Raw genomic sequence first — 19,646 nt, 5'->3', positions numbered from 1 at the left:
ACAACAAAGAAGGCAGCAATACCTTTCTGGATGCATAAATGATAGTAATATTTTGCTCTACATCTACTAAACAAAAGGAAGTTCAATCCAAAAGAGTTGGAAAAATTCAAATTAATGTCAAAAGGGATGGTCTGGGGAACTTATCTTACTCATTCAAGTGATCTCTAACACTTTGCAATGGACAATATGCAAATGCTTGCCATTGGCTCATGTGAAATCGACCTTTCATCACCTTTCATGTGAGTTCATTAAGGAGATAATTCAACTAATGTGAGTGATCAAAACCACTCTACAAAGCTCACATCCACACATTGCAAAAAAGTGAGATCTAACCAAGGCATGATGTTTCATATCACATCAATTGTTTAACCAAACCTAGAAGTTCTTAGTGGATGATCACACATGCCATACATTAAACTAGAGTGGCTTGCCATTGTTATAATGTACAATAGAAGGTGTGCACAACAAAATACGAGTGAGTTACCACATAAGAAGATAAGTCATTTGTCATTTGCTCGCCAATTGGTTAGTGAAAATCAAAAGGCACAGCAAGGTTTTATTCCCAAGGATATGAGGTATCATGTTTATCTTTTGTTTAGATTCAGAAAGGATTTGCAAGATTTTATGGGTTTGAAAAACATGTGAAAATTCTAAATTCATTGCTAACACAAAATTTTGCAATAAATTAGACATTTAGTTCGTTTCTAATTCTCAAGTCAAGAAGTGATGGTGACAAGGTAATCATTAAGCATATGAAGAAGCCATGGCTAGATCATGATTGAGAATCCAAGTTGATCGGTCAAAGTCTACAAACTTGCCTAAGTAGTAATTCTATTACACAAGGCCCGCACTGATTTTGCAAGTATTTTTCTTTGGACCAAGAAGCATGTATGTGTGGAAAGTATCCATATAACATGCCATGTAGGTGGACACTCCCTATTGATAGCCCAAAGCATTTAAAATCATTCAACATCCCCATGGATTTGGAATCAGAAATTGAGAATGTGATTCAGCTCAGAAGATTCAAAACCTTGCACATTAACAGGGTAGAGAGAGGTATTCAAAAAAGGGTGCGATTAAGCTTCACTGCCTCACAATTGTTTAGACTCTCACCAAATTGTAACTTAGTAGCTTGACATTTTGCGAGAACAAAAAAATGACATAACAACAAAAGCAGGGACACATTGTTTCAAAACAACTACTTTAATCTCCAATTCCATTTGCAAAACTCGTGCCTATGTACTTGTATAGATACTTTATGGAGAATCATATCAAGCTCAGCCATCCAGTGTAAAGATGCTTGCACATACTTTTAATGGAATGCCTTCAATTTCTCGAAGAGTCTTCATCATCTGAATCATGTCTCTCCCTAAATCGAGGATTCTTTTCCTAAAAGATAAAAATAAAGATAAGAAATAAAGCATGGCATTCCAAAACATGACATACATATCTTGATTCCCTATCTCTGCAATATCGCTCAGAAGATCTATAGTCATCATCTCCGCAGTGCCGCTTATATCTTGATTTTGTGAATCAATGAACCAAAAAATCAGTCTGTTCCATACAATAATGAAACAACATAAGGTGCAAAATAACACTAAACTCATCTAGTTCCCATTAATCAAAATGGGAAAATTTATACCACTTCTGTGGGAGCTTCCATGTCCATGAAATCCACCTAGAGGAATAATTACCGCTAAGAAAATAATCTCTCTCTCTCTCTCTCTCTCTCTCTCTCTCTCTCTCTCTCTCTCTCTCTCTCTCTCTCTCTCTCTCTCTCTCTCTCTCTCTCTCTCTCTCTCTCTCTCTCTCTCTCTCTCTCTCTCTCTCTCTCTCTCTCTCTCTCTCTCTCTCTCTCTCTCTCTCTCTCTCTCTCTTTGTAGAGCCTATAGCACAGTTCCACCTAGATACCCCTTGCTATTTGGAGGAGACACCTCCCTAATGTGAAGATATGCTAGGGTTTGCACAGAGAGAACACAGAATGTATGAACACAACTGAAACACAATAACTCAAATAGTAATGGAATAAATAAAAACCCTAAACACAAAATGCAAAAACACAAACACAAATAGAGAAAGAAGATAACTCTGAGTGAATAAAGCAATGTGGCAAATGAATGGTGTACAAAATGCTCAAAGGCAGAGCAGTGAATGATATCAGAGTGACGTTCGCCGAGGACGGATTCCGAGTGCTGTAACCGCCAGTTGGAGCTGAAAGAGTGCTGAATGTGGAAGGGCAGTAGGCTACTCACCAAAATGTCGTCGCAGTTAAGAGGTTGAAATTTGGTAAACACAATAGTGTACCACCCAAACAAGCTAAGAACTGTTAATCACAGCTAAGGACAAATAGGCAACAATTGAAATGGAGTGTATTGATGTAAAGCAGCCTGGTGGATAGCAAAATACCGGCTGCAGTAAACATCAAAAGAGACAACAACCTATCGCCTGGCTCCAGGGGCTATGAATGCAGGCTGAAGAGGTGCAATCAATGAGGAAGCAGCTGAAGACAACTCAAAAACTGTAAATATAGCAAGCTGATGGCTCTAGGCAGCAAGGTAGCGTCTGTAGAAAAGTCGCTAGGTACTACAAGGCGAAGGGTTGTAGTTGCCAAAGGCTGAGTAGCTTATCGATGGTGGCTGTAGAGTGAGAAACCTGCACACAAGGATGGGCCAAATGGTGGGTAGCCTATCTATTTATAGATACAAATGGACCCTCCCAAGTAAGGGTTTTTCTTATGGGCCATAGAAACTATCTAGGGTTGTGCACCATTTAATGAAACTTTTGGTAATTTACATATTTTGGGGTTGTTTTAAAGAGCTAATAAGTTTGTAATGGATTTTTAGCTCAACACCTCCTCTCAGGCCCAGAATTGGTATCAAGAAGGAGATACAAGAAAAACTCGAGTCCATTTTTGTACCCCAAGGCATTGACCCTTAAGCAATCAAGACATTAAACAAAGGGTGCATGTTCGTTTCCCAATGGCCTGCCAAGACTACAAAGGCGATGGTTATCTTACCAAGGGAGTCCAAGTGGTCACCCTAGAGGCCAAGACATTGATCAAACCTTTTTTTTGTGTGGAAAAGATATAGTTTGCAACTTATCAAGTAATTATCCCATAAGGGGAGAATGAGAGGAATGGTTAGATCCAACACATCACAAAATAAAGAAGTTATTCAAACCACTCGAGGGTGCCAATGATAAGGGAAAGGGAAAGTAGTAATGTGGTGAAGAGGGGTGGTGTGGTGGTGGGAGAACCATTGATGAAGATAGCTCAGGATCTGCTCAATGGTACTTGCACAATGAGATACAAAGAGTATGCTACATTATGAGAATGCACATACAATACGTGCTACTTGGAGAGAGTTCCTCTTTGAACAAATTGTTCACTTGCCCAAGTCCATAAGTTCGAAGATGATGAGGATCATGCAATGCAAAGGGAAGATACAACAATGAAGGGATGTTGATATCAAGGACAAGTACCGAGTCCTGTAGAATACTAAGAAAGGATAGAACCCCCTCTCAACCTTACACATAAAATTCATATCTACTGAAAATACAAATATTACCACTATAATCGTAGACAATGTGTAACAAACCTTTTGTATATCAATTGTTAACAAGACATATTGGCTCAATGATTCCAAATTAATTTGATACTCATACTTTGGAAGGCGGTTTATATTATTGAAGTGTTTCAAAATATGACTAAATGTTCATCTTTCTATTTAAGGACAACCAATTATCAAAACACCCTATATTTATACTTGGGTCTTCATTGAAGAGATATATATCCAAGAGAAATTAAAAGTTTAGTCGAGCAGTCAGATTGACCAAAAAGCTCAAATGATTAAGATTTTTACACTCATATAGTTACATTGACTAGAAGCCCATATAATGAGTGGCTTCAGAAAGAGAAACCAAATGCTCATGATCAAAGAAACAAACCATGAACCAGTGAACCTATATAATGAAGCTCTCTAGAAGCTAAATTTAGCGAATCCTAAAATTTAGGAAGTCAATATTTTTGAAAGTTGCTAAAATGAAAATTTTGCTTGTATTAAAGGCTTCAGAATTTCACAAGTAAGAATTTTGTCTTTAGCAACTATCTCAAATAGCATTTGAAAGATTTTACAGAGTATAAGCTTTGGAATATTTTTTTCTCTAGAAAAGTGACATGTGGCATCTAGAAGAGGACATGTGTCATTTTGAAGAGATAAGTGTCCATACACTTATTATTTTCAGTAAATACTTATCATTTGTAGTCTCTACTTTTCACTTTTGAGCATCCAAGCCCCACACCTATATGTTAGGGATCTCTCTCTTCATTTGGAATAAACTCTCATGCTGAAATTTCAGCAATATGCTTTGTACTTTCTTATCTCTCACTCATTACTCAAAGAAGCAAGTTCTACTTAGTTTGATCTAAATCCAAGTATTAAAGAAGAAAATCATATTGTTTCTTGGAGTTTGCAAAAATTACGGTTTCAAAATCCCAATTTTTAGAATTGTAGAAAATCAGCTATTTTGTATATAATTTAGGCACACAGTGCTCATGGTTTGTTTCAATAAATGCCTGTAAAGGGGGAGGGGCCAGTTCCCCTCTCAACATGGTCTCGACTCCTCTCTCTCTCTCTCTCTCTCTCTCTCTCTCTCTCTCTCTCTCTCTCTCTCTCTCTCTCTCTCTCTCTCTCTCTCTCTCTCTCTCTCTCTCATAGTGATAATTGATCGAGTTGGTTAAGTTCAAAGTATTGTCATTCTCACATTTTCTCCCACCCTTACACAACGGACAACCCATCGACTACAATGTAGATCCTCTGACCTTCTCCACTAATCCAAATGCCACTTGTTGTTATAAATGACCAGCAATTCTCCAAACCAACTTGCCCCTTGGTTTGCTCAAGGATTGACCTTCACCTAATCCTTGAAAGATTAATTCAACCCCAAATCTAATATTGGTTGATGACTAGCCTCTTAAATCTCCTTATTATGATTCCTCAATTTCAGTTGCTGAAATTCAAGTCCTAGGCTCTCAATTCTAAGTATGCCTCCCGAGATGGCTATCAAACCCTAATTTCTAATGTAAATTAGGATTTATAGTAGAGATTGACAAAAATCTCTTCCTTCGATGGCTTAAATTGCTGAAAAATGCTAAGATAACTTGAGATATGGATGGGGATGAGAGAGAATGCTATAGAGAGAGAAATTGCAGAGTTTCATTGTGAGAACGTTAACGTTGTCTTGCTCAAACAGCCACCATGGAAGCTGTCACTTAGGGGTTAGGGCCACCAAAAAGACTGTTGCCCCTTCCTCTATGTTGTCAATTGCACCAAAAGGACCTTGGAATCTTGTCACATGTTTTTGGAGCCCTCCAAACTGTTGTTACATGTTATAAGACTGATCCCTAGTGGTTGTAAATCACATTGGCAACCTTTTCTTGCTCTCTAATATCTTTTTTTCTATTACAATGGATGGAATAGACTTCCACCAGTCCTAAAATTGTTGTTTTCACTTGCATGGGTAAGTTTGGCCAAGTGGCAACCTTCTAATCCCATTTTTCAATACTATGCAGCTTATTAAATTAATTTTCATTATATTAATTTTAAAATTTAATTTAGTATTTTTCTAGTACTTAAAATTTTAATTCCGCTCTCCAATAATTAAATTGGCTAGGCCAATTTATCTTTTAAGTATACCTGAGCAGTTATGTACTCACCATTAAACTGTAAGCGGGGAAGAACATGAGAATGACAACGCTTTGAACTTAACCAACTTGATCAATTATCACCATGAAAAATTAGAAGATAGAAAGAGAGAGAGTCGACACCATGTTGAGAGGGAAACCGACCCCTTTCCCTTTTCCAGATTTTATTGAAACAAAACCACGAATACCAAATGTCTGAACTATATACAAAATGATAATTTATATAACAATTCTGAAAACTAGGGTTTTGAAACCCTAATTTCTGCAAACTCCGTACAAATAGTTGATTCTCTTCTTTAGTACTTGAATTAGATCAAGCTAAGTAAAAATTGTTTCTTAGATGAGAGATAAATAGGAGAGTACAAAGCATGCGGCTGAAATTTCAGCACAAGAGTGTATTTCAAATGAAGAGAGAGAGCTCCAATATATAGCTGTGAGACTTACTTGCTTAAAAGTGAAAAGTAGAGGTTACAAATGACAAGTGTTTGTTGAAAATGACAAGTGTAGGAACACTTATCTCTTCAAAATGACAAATGTCCTCTTCTAGATGTCACATGTCACTTTTCAAGAGAAAAAAGTTTTCAAACCTTCTACTCTAAAAATCTCTCAAATGGTCAAAAATTTGAGATAGCTGCTAAAAACAAAATTGTTTCTTGCGAAATTTTGGAGTCCCATTTTAGCAACTTTTAAAAATAGTAACATCCTAAATTTTGAGAGTTGTCAAATTTAGCTTTAGAAGAGATTCACCAGTTCATGGTTTGTTTCTTTGATCATGAGCATTTGGTTTCACTTTCCAAAACCACTCATTATATAGGCTTCTAGTCAATATGACTATCTGAGTGTAAAAGTCTTAGTCATCTGAGCTTTCTGGTCAATCTAAGCACCCAACTAAAACTTTTAGTTTCTCTCAGGCATCTCGTCAATGAGAACTGAAGTATAATTATAGGGCATTCTAGCCATTGGCCACCCTTAAATAGAAAGATGAATATTTAATCATATCTTAAAATACTTAAATAATACAAATCGCCTTTTAAAATACATGAGCATCAAATTGATTTGGAATTATTGAGCCAATGTATCTTAGTAATAACTTATATACAAAATGTTAGTTATATCCCTCGCTCTCGAAATCTGTCTTATCCTCAAGAGATTGGTTGAAGTATTTCTGATCTTATAACTTCTTAATAAGATGTAAGTATTTTTGGATAGTCTTTAAAATACACTTCTAGCATCTAAATGAGAGTAATTCTTAAATTTTAAAAGAAAATTTCTACAAACATTTCTTTTTTATTTTTTGATCATATGAAAGATTATTTGCTCTGATTGAAGTATCTCATATTGTTCATCTACTTTAGATGGATCATCTACTACATGTTGCAATAGTCGAGGCTCTTCATAAGCCTTCAGAAAATATGGATATGAAAAGCATTGTGAATTCTCCAATACTCTAGAAGTTGTAACATATAACAAACATCATTAATCTTTTTAGTGACTTAAAATGGCCCAGAATCTCTTGTTGCAAGCTTAGTGACTTGGAATAAAGGCTTATTAGAGTTTTTAGATGAGCTTTGTCAAATTTCAGCCACACCCAATCTTCTTTTTGTAAAATCAATTGCCTTATATACTTATGTAATATTTTCTTTTATTTTTCTTGAGATATTTGAAAAGCTTCTCTAACTTGGGATAATGTTGTATCCATATCACACATAAACTCATCGGCATGAAATATCTCCTCTTTGACTTTTTTGAGAATAGATAAAAATAGTCATTTTTCATATATAATCTCAAATGATACTTTACCTATAGAAGTATGAACTGTGTTGTTATAGGCATATTCTACCAAAGGTAAATACTTTTTTCATTGTTGGTTGGCTTTATGGTAATAACACTTTAATATATCAAATATTGTGAGATTTGCTATCTCACTTTGACCATCTGTTTGTAAGCTTTGTATCCAAACTTTTAAAAAGAACTTGCCACCAAAAGAAACTAGTGGTTTGTGGATCTCTATGACCCACAATGGATTGTGGCAACCCATGATACTTAAAGATTTGTTGAATAAATATTCTAGCTATATATTCATACTTGACAGTCTTCTTGACTAGAATAAAATGAGCATATTTGCTAAACCTGTCAATAATAGTCCATATGTCATCATTGTTGTTTGCTGATTTTGACAAGCTAAAAATAAAATCTATAGCAATGCTTTCCCAAGGTTGCCTTGGAATTGGTCATGGTTGCAAAAGCCATGTAGGCTTTTAGCGATCAAACTTAAATCTTTTGGCACACAAGACACTCTTTGATAAATTGCTTAATGTCTCATCGAAGACTTGGCCAAAAGAAATATATTTCAAGTACCTTGGTTGTGGCCAGAATACCATGATGAGCCATGTAAGGTGCTGCATGACATTCTTCCATTACTTTAGGCCTAAAATCTTTAGTAACACATAACTTGTTCTTCATCATTAAAAACCCATCTTTAATAACATAAGAGTCTACCATTTTACCAAGTTGTAAATTCTTCCATATGATTTTAAAATCTTCATTAGAAGCATGCATGTCCCTCATACTAGTGAAATCTGTATAATGAATCATAGATATTGCATGAATCTGAGATCTTCTTGATAAGGCATTAGCTACCTTGTTTTGCTTTCCAGGAATATGCATTATTTAAAAGTTAAATTGAGCTAAATAATTAGCCCATTGAATATGCTTTTTCAAAAGTCTTTATTTGGTTGAGAAAATGTCTCAAACTGTCATGATCTATCTTGATGAGAAATTCTCCACCTAAAAGATAGTATCTCCAATATTTTAAAGCTTGAATGATAGCCATTAACTCCCTTTCATATATAGTAGCATTTCTTTCTACATTTTGTAATGTTCTGCTTACATAAGCAACTGCATGTTCTTCCTAGTTTAAGACTGCACCAATGCAATCTCTTGAAGCATCACATTTCACAAATAAATGTCTCGACAAATTAGGTATAATCAAAATAGGCCCTTTGTTAATATAGAACTTTATAGCTTCAAAAGCTTCCTTCTCTAGTTTGGTCCATTAGATTGCCACTCTTTTTTTGGTTAAATCATGCAATGGTCTAGTAATCAGTGCAAACCATTTAATGAATCTCCTTTGGTAAGAGTATAATCCCAAGAAACTTTGAATTTCAAGAACACTAGTCAATTCAAGTCATTCTACAATAGCCTTGACTTTTTCTAGATCCATCCAAATTTCATATTTGGATACAATATAGCCCAAGTAGTGAATGTCTTCCAAGAAAAACTGCCATTGATATAAAGTTTGTGTTTGCGGAGTTCTTGAAACACTATTTTCAAGTGTTACTTATGCTCTTCTTCATCTTTTAAATGAACCAATACATCATCAAAGAAAATACCTATAAACTCTCGATATGCACTAAAGATTATTTTCATCATTCTAATTTCTATCAAAGGTTGCAAGAGCATTGGTGAGACCAAATGGTAGCACAAGAAACTCGTACAAACCAAAAAATGTCTTAAATGCTGTTTTATGAATATCTTGAGAAGCAATCTTTATCTAATGTTAGCCGCTCTTCAAGTCAATCCAGCTCAATACTTTGGATCCATCCAATCTATCCAAGATATCATCAATTTTTGGAATGGGAAATCTATTCTAAATTGTAATTTTATTGAGAACCTTGTAGTCCACATATATGCGTCAAGATCCATCTTTCTTTTACACTAAGAGAACTAGAGAGCAAAAAGGTGAGGAACTGGGTCTTATTAGACCCTTCTCCAAGAGCTCATTCATTTGCTTTATGATCTCCTCTTGTAGTGTTGGACTCACACGATAGGGTGGCCTATTTGGAGGTGAGCCCATAAGAATGAGATCAATGTCATGATCTTTTGACCTCTCTGGTGATAACTCGCCAAGCAAAGTATCTGCAAAATAATCTTCATACTCCTTTAAGAAACTCATTCGGTCCTCATTTATATCTGCGATGGATTCTTCAATTCTAGACTCTTTGTTAGAATCTTTAATAAAAATCAAGTACGAGGAAATACATTTTTTCATTGCTTTACAAATTTGTACATGGGATATAATGATATGTAGCCCTTATATCAAAATGAATGAGAACAAGTTGATCAGCAATCTTACCCCAAGCCATAAAAAGCTTTTTTTTTCTCTAACGGAGTTCCATCCTATTGCAAGGATTCCTTAGGTACAACATTTGTTTGATGTGTCTTTTGGGGCTGGTTTTCCTTCTTTGCCTTATTAGGGCATTGACCAATCATGTGTTCTTTTTCTCTATGAGAGAAACATCGTCATTCTCTAGTATATTCTGCTAACTATTGATATGTTAGCTCCTATTTGGATGGCAAAGGTGATCTACCTCCATCCTTATGCTTTGGTTCTTGTTTATCTACCTTCTTTTGGTCAAGCATCTTAATCCTCTTCCTTTGTGGTTCTCCCTTTGGGGCTTTGCTAAGCATCGATGGCATTTGTAGTCCTTCAACTTCTAAGGCTCCATCTTGGGCTACTTTCAAAGTATCAGGATTTGTCATCTTCACAACTCATCATACCGTCGAATATAAATCCATGGATCAACTTTCTCATCTCCATATTGAAAGAAACTTCATTAAGAGATATAAACTTAAGAGAAACGGTCGTAAACCTATTGATATATGTTTCAATATTGTCTCCATGGCTTTGCTTTAGCTCATCCCATTCTTTTTGCACATCAGCTTCAAAGGATAAATGCTAAAACTTCTTGTTGAACATCTTCTTAAGTTCTTTCCAAGACTTGGGTTCCTTTTCCTCTTGATTAACTTTAAGCCACCAATTCAAAGTGGTATCTTTTAGATGCATTTTAACCATTCTAATTGTTTATTTTTCTGTATAATCTTCACCACCAAAAGCAACATCAAACTATCTAGTAAAAGATGCACCTTTCTGAGAATCTCTCTTACCATAGAAAATGCCAAACTTGACGCTCTTCTCTCCAACCTTGAAGTCTCTTTTAGCACCATTTTCCTTTGCTAAAAGTATCTTTGGAGATTCAGCTACCATGGAAATAGCCCGCTCTTTGACTTTCTCCATGCTTTTCTCTATGGAGGGATTCTTGAAACAAGAGGAGGCAACTTGTGTATGATGAGACTTTGAAGTCACTACTTGGGTGGATCTTCCAACAATAGGTGATATGTTACGCATCAATAACATTGATACCTTTCATGCTAAGATAGGCCTTCTCATCCGTAATATCATCTGTCTCAAGAGCCTTCTCAGTAAGGGAAATCTTCAAAGACCTTCACTTTAGGCCGTGCTTTAGCCCTTCTTTCCATCAAAGCTTGAATTTCTAGATTAGTTTCCAGCTCCTTGTATCTTTGTCTCTTCTCATAATCAGAGAAGTGTATAGATACAATGTCGAGAGCCTTTTGGTTATTCACCAAAATTCTCCTCTTCACCTATTGATATGGTGAGAAAATTTAGTCCCAAGATCTTGTCACCTAGAAAAGTTCTTGCAAAGAAGAAGTCCTTGCTCTGATACCAATGTAAATGCATGGAAGAATGTGAGAATGACAATGCTTTGAACTTAACCAACTTGATCAATTATCACCACAAAAAATTGGAATATATATATATATATATATCTATATATACATATATATATATATATATATATATATATACATATACATATATATACATATATACATATATATACATATATATATATATATATATAGAGAGAGAGAGAGAGAAGAGTCGATACCGCGTTGAGAGGAAAACTGGCCCATCCCTCTTTTCAGGATTTTATTGAAATAAAACCACAGACACCAAGTGTTTGAACCATATACAAAATGACTTACTTATAGCAATTCTGAAAACTAGGATTTTGAAACCCTAATTTTTGCAAACTCCATAGATAGGAGAGTATAAAGCATGCAATTGAAATTTCAACACGAGAGTCTGTTTCAAATGAAGAGAGAGAGCTCCAATATATAGGTGTGGGACTTAAGTGCTTAAAAGTGAAAAGTAGAGGCTACAAATGACAAGTGTTTGCTGAAAATAACAAGTGTAGGGACATTGTCTCTTCAGATAACACATGCCCTCTTCTAGATGCCACATGCCACTTTTCTAGAGAAAGAAGCTTCCAAGCCTTCTACCCTAAAAATCTCTCAAATGGTTAAGAATTTGAGATAGTTGCTAAAGATAAAATTGTCCTACAAAATTCCGAAGCCTTTGACGTGAACAGAATTTCCATTTGAGCAACTTCCAAAAATAGTAATCTCCTAAATTTTGGGAGTTGCCAAATTTAGCTTTTGGGGAGCTTCATTATATAGGTTCACGAGTTCATGGTTTGTTTCTTTCATCATGAGCATTTGGTTTCACTTTCTGGAACCACTTATCATATAGGTTTCTAATCAGTGTGATTTTCTGAGTGTAAAAGTCTTGGTCATTTGAGCTTTTTGGTCAGTCTGACCATTCGACTAAAACTTTTAATTTCTCTTGGGCATCTTGTGAATGAGAACCAAAGTATAATTATAGGGTGTTCTGGCCATTGGCCACCTTAAATAGAAAGATTTGTTACAAGACACACATTAATTAATTTGATGCTTATGTCCAATACAAATCGCCTTTCAAAGTACATAAGCATCAAATTGATTTGGAATCATTGAGCCAATATGTCTTAGTAATAATTGATATACAAAAGATTTGTTACAAGACACATTAATTAATTAATTAATATGTAGTCTCTAATGTCACCACTAACATTAGTGGCCAATAAATTAGTCCAGGCCAATATTTGACACCGAGTATCACCTAGTGTATGTAAGACATAACTTATTACAATTGTTGCATTTGACACCAACCGATATATCGTGGTCATAGGTTTCACACTGTGAAATAATTGACTTGCACCTCACATGTACAAGTCACATTAACACATTTGATTAACTTTTAATCAAATGCTAAGTAAAGAAATACAATTTGATGTCCTTGTGACAGACCACCCCTTGAAATCTTTACAATCGTCATTAATTGCACTACATTGTGTCAAAGGAAAAGCATATTGCACTAGAATTTTCATAAGGCATCATAGTCACAATATTAGCCACTATTGTGTAACCATGCCATACGCCCCAAATCTGTAGAAAATTTCTAGCCACAATATACATAACATAAAACTCAAAATTAGTTCAGAACTGAAAATTTCCGACTAGCATATACATAACATAAAACTGAAAATTAGTTGTGAACTGTTGCAAGAAACCCATTGGATGCATCCATAACTCATGTTTCTCAAATCTTTTGACTTCACAACCATAATAAAGCATATTCTCAACATAAACCATGGCTGAAATTCTCAATAGTATTTACTAACGTGTTATTGTCATTGGAATCAACTGTAAACCATTGAAAACTAAGTGTAATCTGATCATGAAGTGATCACTTGCTAATCTGAGAATTGATCACCTTTTGCTGCAAAGGTGATCCCAGACTACTTATCATAAACTGATTGCAAAAATTGATCAGTAAAACTAATGCAAAAGTTGACAAAAACTGATCCAAAAAGTGCCCATAAATGGTTCTCAAACTGATCAAAAACTGAGTTGAAACTTATCATAATTTTATCTCAAAATTGAGGCAAAAGCTCATGCCCAGATCATGAACTGAGGCAAAAGTATGGTTTCAATCCATGTTTGAAACTCGTACTCATCTATATATATCTTACAATGACTAGTACACTGAGTAGTGACCTCATGGCAGACATACTACCAACATATTACCTTGGATACATACCGAATGCATTTGAGATCCACTACATACGAGAGCTGTCCAAAAATCATAAAGTGGAAGTGTTACCTTCCCGTTGAGCATCATGCAATGCTCTAGACCCCTACTCTACTAAACCTGACTAAGGCTAAACTAAAGTTGGCTTTAACTAAAAGGCATCTCGATAAAGTTGCAATAACTAAGAATGGTCTACCAAGTCATCCCCTTCCATCCACTTTGCATCTATTGGTAAAACAATACTGAAGCTTCACAAAAAAGAAGCATATGAAAGCTTTACATCACTTGCCTCAAACCTCCATTAGATTGTAGGCCTTTCTTTCCCTTAAGCATTGCGATGCTTTATACTTTCATATTATTGCAATTCCAACTTAATTAATATGCAACATTGCATCCAGTTGACTAGCTCCTCATATGTGCATGACATGCTAGGAGCACAAGATGCATTAGGAAACATTCTTTTTTGCATACTTTGGACCATTGCAATGTAACTATGCATGGGAATTTGCATACTACCAATCATACCGAGATACATTTTTCCATACATTGCATGCATTACTAGCTGCATTTTTTTTCATGACTAATACTATACGCAGCATTTGCATAACTAACATTAATACCATAAGTCCCAAACACAATGGGCTGCATATATGCATTGCTAAACTTGCCACTTTGTGTCCCACAACATCATGCCAACATTGTTATAGATGGGGTTATTCATATTATCAACCATACCCAGATACATTGGGCCTTGCACACCATGCATTGGTTGTTGTATATGATAAGGAGTTGTGTCATACATCCCTATATGCGGTCCTCCCTAACCCACCATTACATTGAAACTAGTGTCACCACCAAATACCCCTTGCTATCATAAATCATCAACAAGCTTCCAAACTAGCTTGCCCCTTGGTTTACTCAAGGATTAGCCTTCACCCTCCTCCTTGAAAGACAAATTCAACTCCAAATCTAATATTAGCTGGCTAGCCTTTTGAATCTCCTTGACATTCCTCAATTTCAGCTATTGGATTCAAGTTATAAGCTCTCAATTTGAGCATGCATTCCAAGGTGGCTATCAAACTGATATAACTTGAGAGATCGTTGGGGAATGAGAGAGAGTACTATAGAGAGAGAAATTTCATAGTTTCATTATGAGAAATGTTGAAAAGCTACTACTGCCCTACTCCAACAACCATGGAAGCTGTCATCTATAGCTTAGGCCCATAAGAAAGACTGTTGCCCCCTCTTGTATGTTGTCACTTGCACCAAAAGTACCTTGGGCTGCTATCACCTACCCTTGGAGGGATCCAAACTATTGTAACGTGCTGTAGGACTAATCCCTAGTGCCTGCAAATCACATTAGTAGTCTCTGTTTACTCTCTAACAGTCTTCTTCTCTCTCACAATGGTTGGAATAAACTTCCAACAATCCCTAAAAATGTTTTTTCAACTTGCATGGGCAAGTTTTGCTAAGTAAAAGTCTTTTAATCTCATTTTTCAACATTATCTAGCTTATTAAATTAATTTTATAATTATTCTAGTACTCAAAAATTTGATTCCACCAACCAATAATTAAATTGGCTAGACCAATTTGTCTTCCAAGTATACCTGAGTAGTTATTGATCCTTAGACTAATATTAATTAATTAATTAATGCCTAGTATCTAATGTTACCACTGATATTAGTGGTGACATTAGACACTAGGCATTAGTGGTCGATAAATTACTCTAGATCAAAATCTGACACCGAGTACCACCTAGTAACTGTCAGATATAACTTGTTACAAATTTTGTTTTTTGCACCAAGGGCTGGTGTAGACTTGGTGCTAGGCCTTGTGGAGTGGTTCTTGCTACTGTCCTATGCCACATGTGCGTCTTGATGGCGGCGGTGGACATTTGGTGGGTTCATATGCAGTTCTTCTTTTAGAGGTGTGATTGATGGCTCTGAGGATGTGCCTTTTAACTTCTTATATATAATTTGCCTGGTTCATTATTTAAAGGTGATGCTGACTTGATCAATGAGCCTTAGGTCTTTGTGGCTGCAGAGACTGTTCATTTGATCTGTGTCTGTTGAGGTGCTATTTTACTTTCGTCCATTTTGGCTATGATGGTTTCTAGTATGATGATGGTTTGATGATGATTTAAATAAAAATGTGGAAAGCACATTTTGTGTAACAAATCTTATGTATATCAATTGTTACAAAGACATATTGTTAATTTGATGCTCATGTACTTTGAAAGGCGATTTGTATCATTTAAGGGTTTCAAAATATGATTAAATGTTCAACTTTCTATTTAAGGGTGATCAATGACTAGAATATCTTATAATTATACTGGATCGTCATTGACAAGATGCCCAAGGGGAATTAAAACTTAAGTCGAAATGTCTGATTGACCAAAAAGCTCAATTGAAGTTACTCTCATTCTTGGGAAACTACAGATTGAGATAGGAGATTATGCCAATCATGAGAGTTTTGCCATGGCATATCTTGGTCATTATGATGTATTAGAAATATATTGGTATAAAAGAATAGATCCAATCTTTTATTGGAATCAAAATAAGTTTAGATTCCCTTTCAAATGTAAAAATGTATCTTTTGATATGGAAGTTGAAGCAAACTCTATTCCTATCTTATCTCATGTACAAATTTGTAAAGCAATGAAAAAATCTATTTCCTTACACTTGATTTTTGTCAAAGATTCCAACAAAGAGTCTAGAATTGAAGAGTCTATCTTGGATATAAACGAAGATCAAATGAGTTTCTTAAAGGAGTATGAAGATTGTTTTGCATACACTTTACGTAACAAGTTACCACTAAAGAGGCTAGAAGGTTATCACATTGACCTCATTCCTGAGAGCTTACCTCCAAATAGACCAACCTATCATGTGAGTCCAACACAACTAGAGGAGATTATGAAGCAAATAAATAAACTCTTGGAGAAGGGTCTAACAAGACTCAGTTCCTCACCTTTTTGCTCTCCAGTCCTCCTAGTGCAGAAGAAAGATGGATCTTGGCACATGTGTATGGACTACAAAGCCCTCACAAAATTACAATTGACAATAGGATTCTCATTCCAAGAATTCATGATATCTTGGATAGATTGGATGAATTCAAAGTATTCAATTGGATTGACTTGAAGAGTGGCTACCATTAGATAAGGATTGCTCCTTAAGATATTCATAAAACAACATTTAGGATAACTTTTGGTTTATATATGTTTCTTGTGCTACCATTTGGTCTCACCGATGCTTCTACAACCTTTAATAGAATGATGGAAAGAATCTCTAGAGCACATCAGAAGTTTACATATACTTTCTTTGATGATATTTTGATTCATTCAAAAGATGATGAAGAGCCTAAGAAACACTTGAGCATAGCCTTTCAAGAACTCCACAAACACAAACTTTATGTAAATGGCTAAAAGAGTGATTTTTTCTTAAAAGAGATTCACTACTTGGGCCATATTGTATCCAAAGATGGAATTCAAATGGAGACAAAAAAAAAGGCTATTGTAGAATGGCCAAAATTCACTAGTATTCATGAAGTTTGAAGTTTCTTCGGATTATGCTCTTATTACACGAGATCGGTTTGCAATGGTTACTAGACCATTGCATGATTTAATTAAGAAAGCAATGGCATTCTGATGGATTAAACTGAAGAATGAATATTTTGAAGCTCTAAAGTTCTATATTAGTAAAGGACCTGTTTTGATTATACCTAATTCATCAAAACCTTTCATTGTGGAATGTGATGCTTCAAGAAGAGACTGCATGGATACAATCTTAAACCAAGAAAGGTATAAAGTTGCTTATGCAAGCAGAAGGTTGCATAATGCAAAAAAGAATGCTACTGTCTATAAAAAGGAGTGAATGGCCATTATTCAAGCTTTAAAAGATTGGAGACACTATCTTTTAGGTGGAGAATTTCTCATCGAGACGGACCATGACAATTTGAGACATTTTCTCAACCAACCAAAGATTTTGAAAAGCATATTCGATGGACCAATTATTTAGCTTAATTTAACTTTCAAATATTGTATATTTATGAAAAGCAAAACCTTAAAGAGCAAAAAGGAAATGTTGGATGCTTTTAAAAGGTTTCATGCTTTTGTTACCACACACAAAGGGTTTAAGTTAAAAGCTATAAGAATGGATAATGGGGGCAAGTATGTTTCAAATAAATTCAAAAAGTTTTGTGAGATGCATGGCATTAAGAGGGAGTTGGCCTCCCCTCACAATCCTGCATCAAATGGCGTGGCTAAAAGATATAATCACACACTTTATGAGAGAGGCAGATGCATACTGTCCACAGCTAATCTCCCACAACAGTTCTGGGAGAGGCTCTTAAAACTGCAATTCATGTGTGCGATCGCTCTCCCAATCGTGCATTGGAAAATGGCATTCTCGTGATGAAGAGGTTTGGTCTAGCAAATCTACTTCATATGACCATTTGTGAGTCTTTGGTTGTGGTGCCTTTGTGCATATTCCTGTAAATCAGAGGACATAACTAGACATGAAATCCATCAAGGGAATCTTCATGGGATATGAAGATAAGGGAGAGATGGGATATAAAGTTTGGCTTCCTCATGATAGGAAGATAGTACACAGTCGAGACGTAGTATTTAATGAGGAAAAGTCACTGAAAAATGCTACACATGATGACCTTGACAAAAAGAAGGTCAAATTTCAGCATGCACAGCCAGCCATTCACAACCATTAGCTGAAGATGCTGTCCCTTTTGATGTTGAAAATGAGCAGCAACCTATTGTGCTACAGCCAAAAGATAACAGCAAATAGATGCACATGATGGAATGGGATAGCAAGAAGAACATGCTGAAAATAGATTACATTAACAAGAAAATGCTGAAAATCAACCACTAGGTGATGGTGTGCACATACCTGAGGATTCAAACTCATTGCCTATCAATACAGATCATTGGGTAAGAAGGTCTACACATGTCAGAAGGCAACCACAAAGGTTTCAACCATCTTTGTATTGCATTTTACTGACTGATGAAGGTGAGCCTCTGACATTTAAGCAGCACATTCATGTGAAAACAAGAAAAAGCGGAAGCTTGCTATGCAAGAAGAGATGAAGTCTCTATATGCGAATAACACATGGGAGCTTGTACCTTTGCCCAAGGATAGGAAAGCTATCCCTAATAAATGGGTTCATAAGGTGAAATGTATTGATGGGAAGCCCAAATACAAGGCATGTTTGGTTCCTAATGGCTATGCATAGAAGGCATAGACTTCCAAGAGGTTTTTTCACCGGTGGTGAAGATGACTACGCTCCGTGTTTTGTTTGCTCTCACCGCATCCTTGGATATAGAGTTGGATCAGATGAATATGAAGACTGCTTTTCTTCATGGTGACCAAGATGAAGAGCTGTACATGAAACAACCCAAAGGTTTTGCTATTCCAAGGAAAGAGCATTTAGTTTGTAAGCTAAAATGCAGCTTATATGGATTGAAACAAGCCCCTAGACAGTGGTATAAAAAGTTTGATACTTTTATGCTCAACCCTGGATTCAAACACAGTCATGCAGATAACTGCTTATATACTAAAAAGGCTGATGATGGAAGCCTTATTATGCTAGTCTTATATGTGGATGACATGCTGATTGTTGTTGGACAGCATAAGAGTACTCTACATGCTCTTAAAAAGCAGCTGAGTTCAGCCTTCTCAATGAAAGATTTGGGAGCAGCTGAACACATTTTGGGCATGCCCATTAAAAGAGATAGAGGGTAGCACTCGTTGTTTCTCTCACAAGAAAAGTATATTAGCAAAGTACTTGACAAATTTAATATGGCTAATGCTAAGCCTCTTGGTGTGCCTTTACTGCCATATACAAAGGTTAGTAAAGTTGATTGCGCAAAAGATGATGCAACTGCTCTATTGCTATGAAGGGCATACCTTATGCATTAGCTTGTGATTCTTTGATGGACACCATGGTTTCAAGTCATCCTGACATTGCTCATGTAGTGGGAGTTGTTAGTAGATTCATGTCTAACCCTGGCAAACTACATTAGAAAGCAGTGAAATGTATCTTTAGATACTTAAAATGTACACAAGTCAAGTGTATATGCTATGAAAAGGATACGCTAGGGTTGTAGGAATTCTACGATTCAGACATGGCAGGAGATCTTGACACTCAAAAATCTACAAGTGG

The 19,646-nt window shown here is 35.8% G+C and overlaps 1 pseudogene; it reads right to left on the bottom strand.

Annotated features, from left to right (window-relative positions):
* Positions 1 to 1,326: 1,326 nt before the first annotated feature.
* The window catches only part of LOC148015564 (uncharacterized), a 48,271-nt pseudogene continuing 29,951 nt past the window's right edge, over positions 1,327 to 19,646 (bottom strand).

Source organism: Lygodium microphyllum, chromosome 24 (assembly GCF_053477565.2).
Source record: "Lygodium microphyllum isolate KBCC chromosome 24, Lygodium_microphyllum_v1.1.10, whole genome shotgun sequence".
Taxonomy (NCBI): domain Eukaryota; kingdom Viridiplantae; phylum Streptophyta; class Polypodiopsida; order Schizaeales; family Lygodiaceae; genus Lygodium; species Lygodium microphyllum.
The sequence above is the reverse complement of the archived record's forward strand: the minus strand, read 5'-3'. Positions and strand labels throughout refer to the sequence as shown.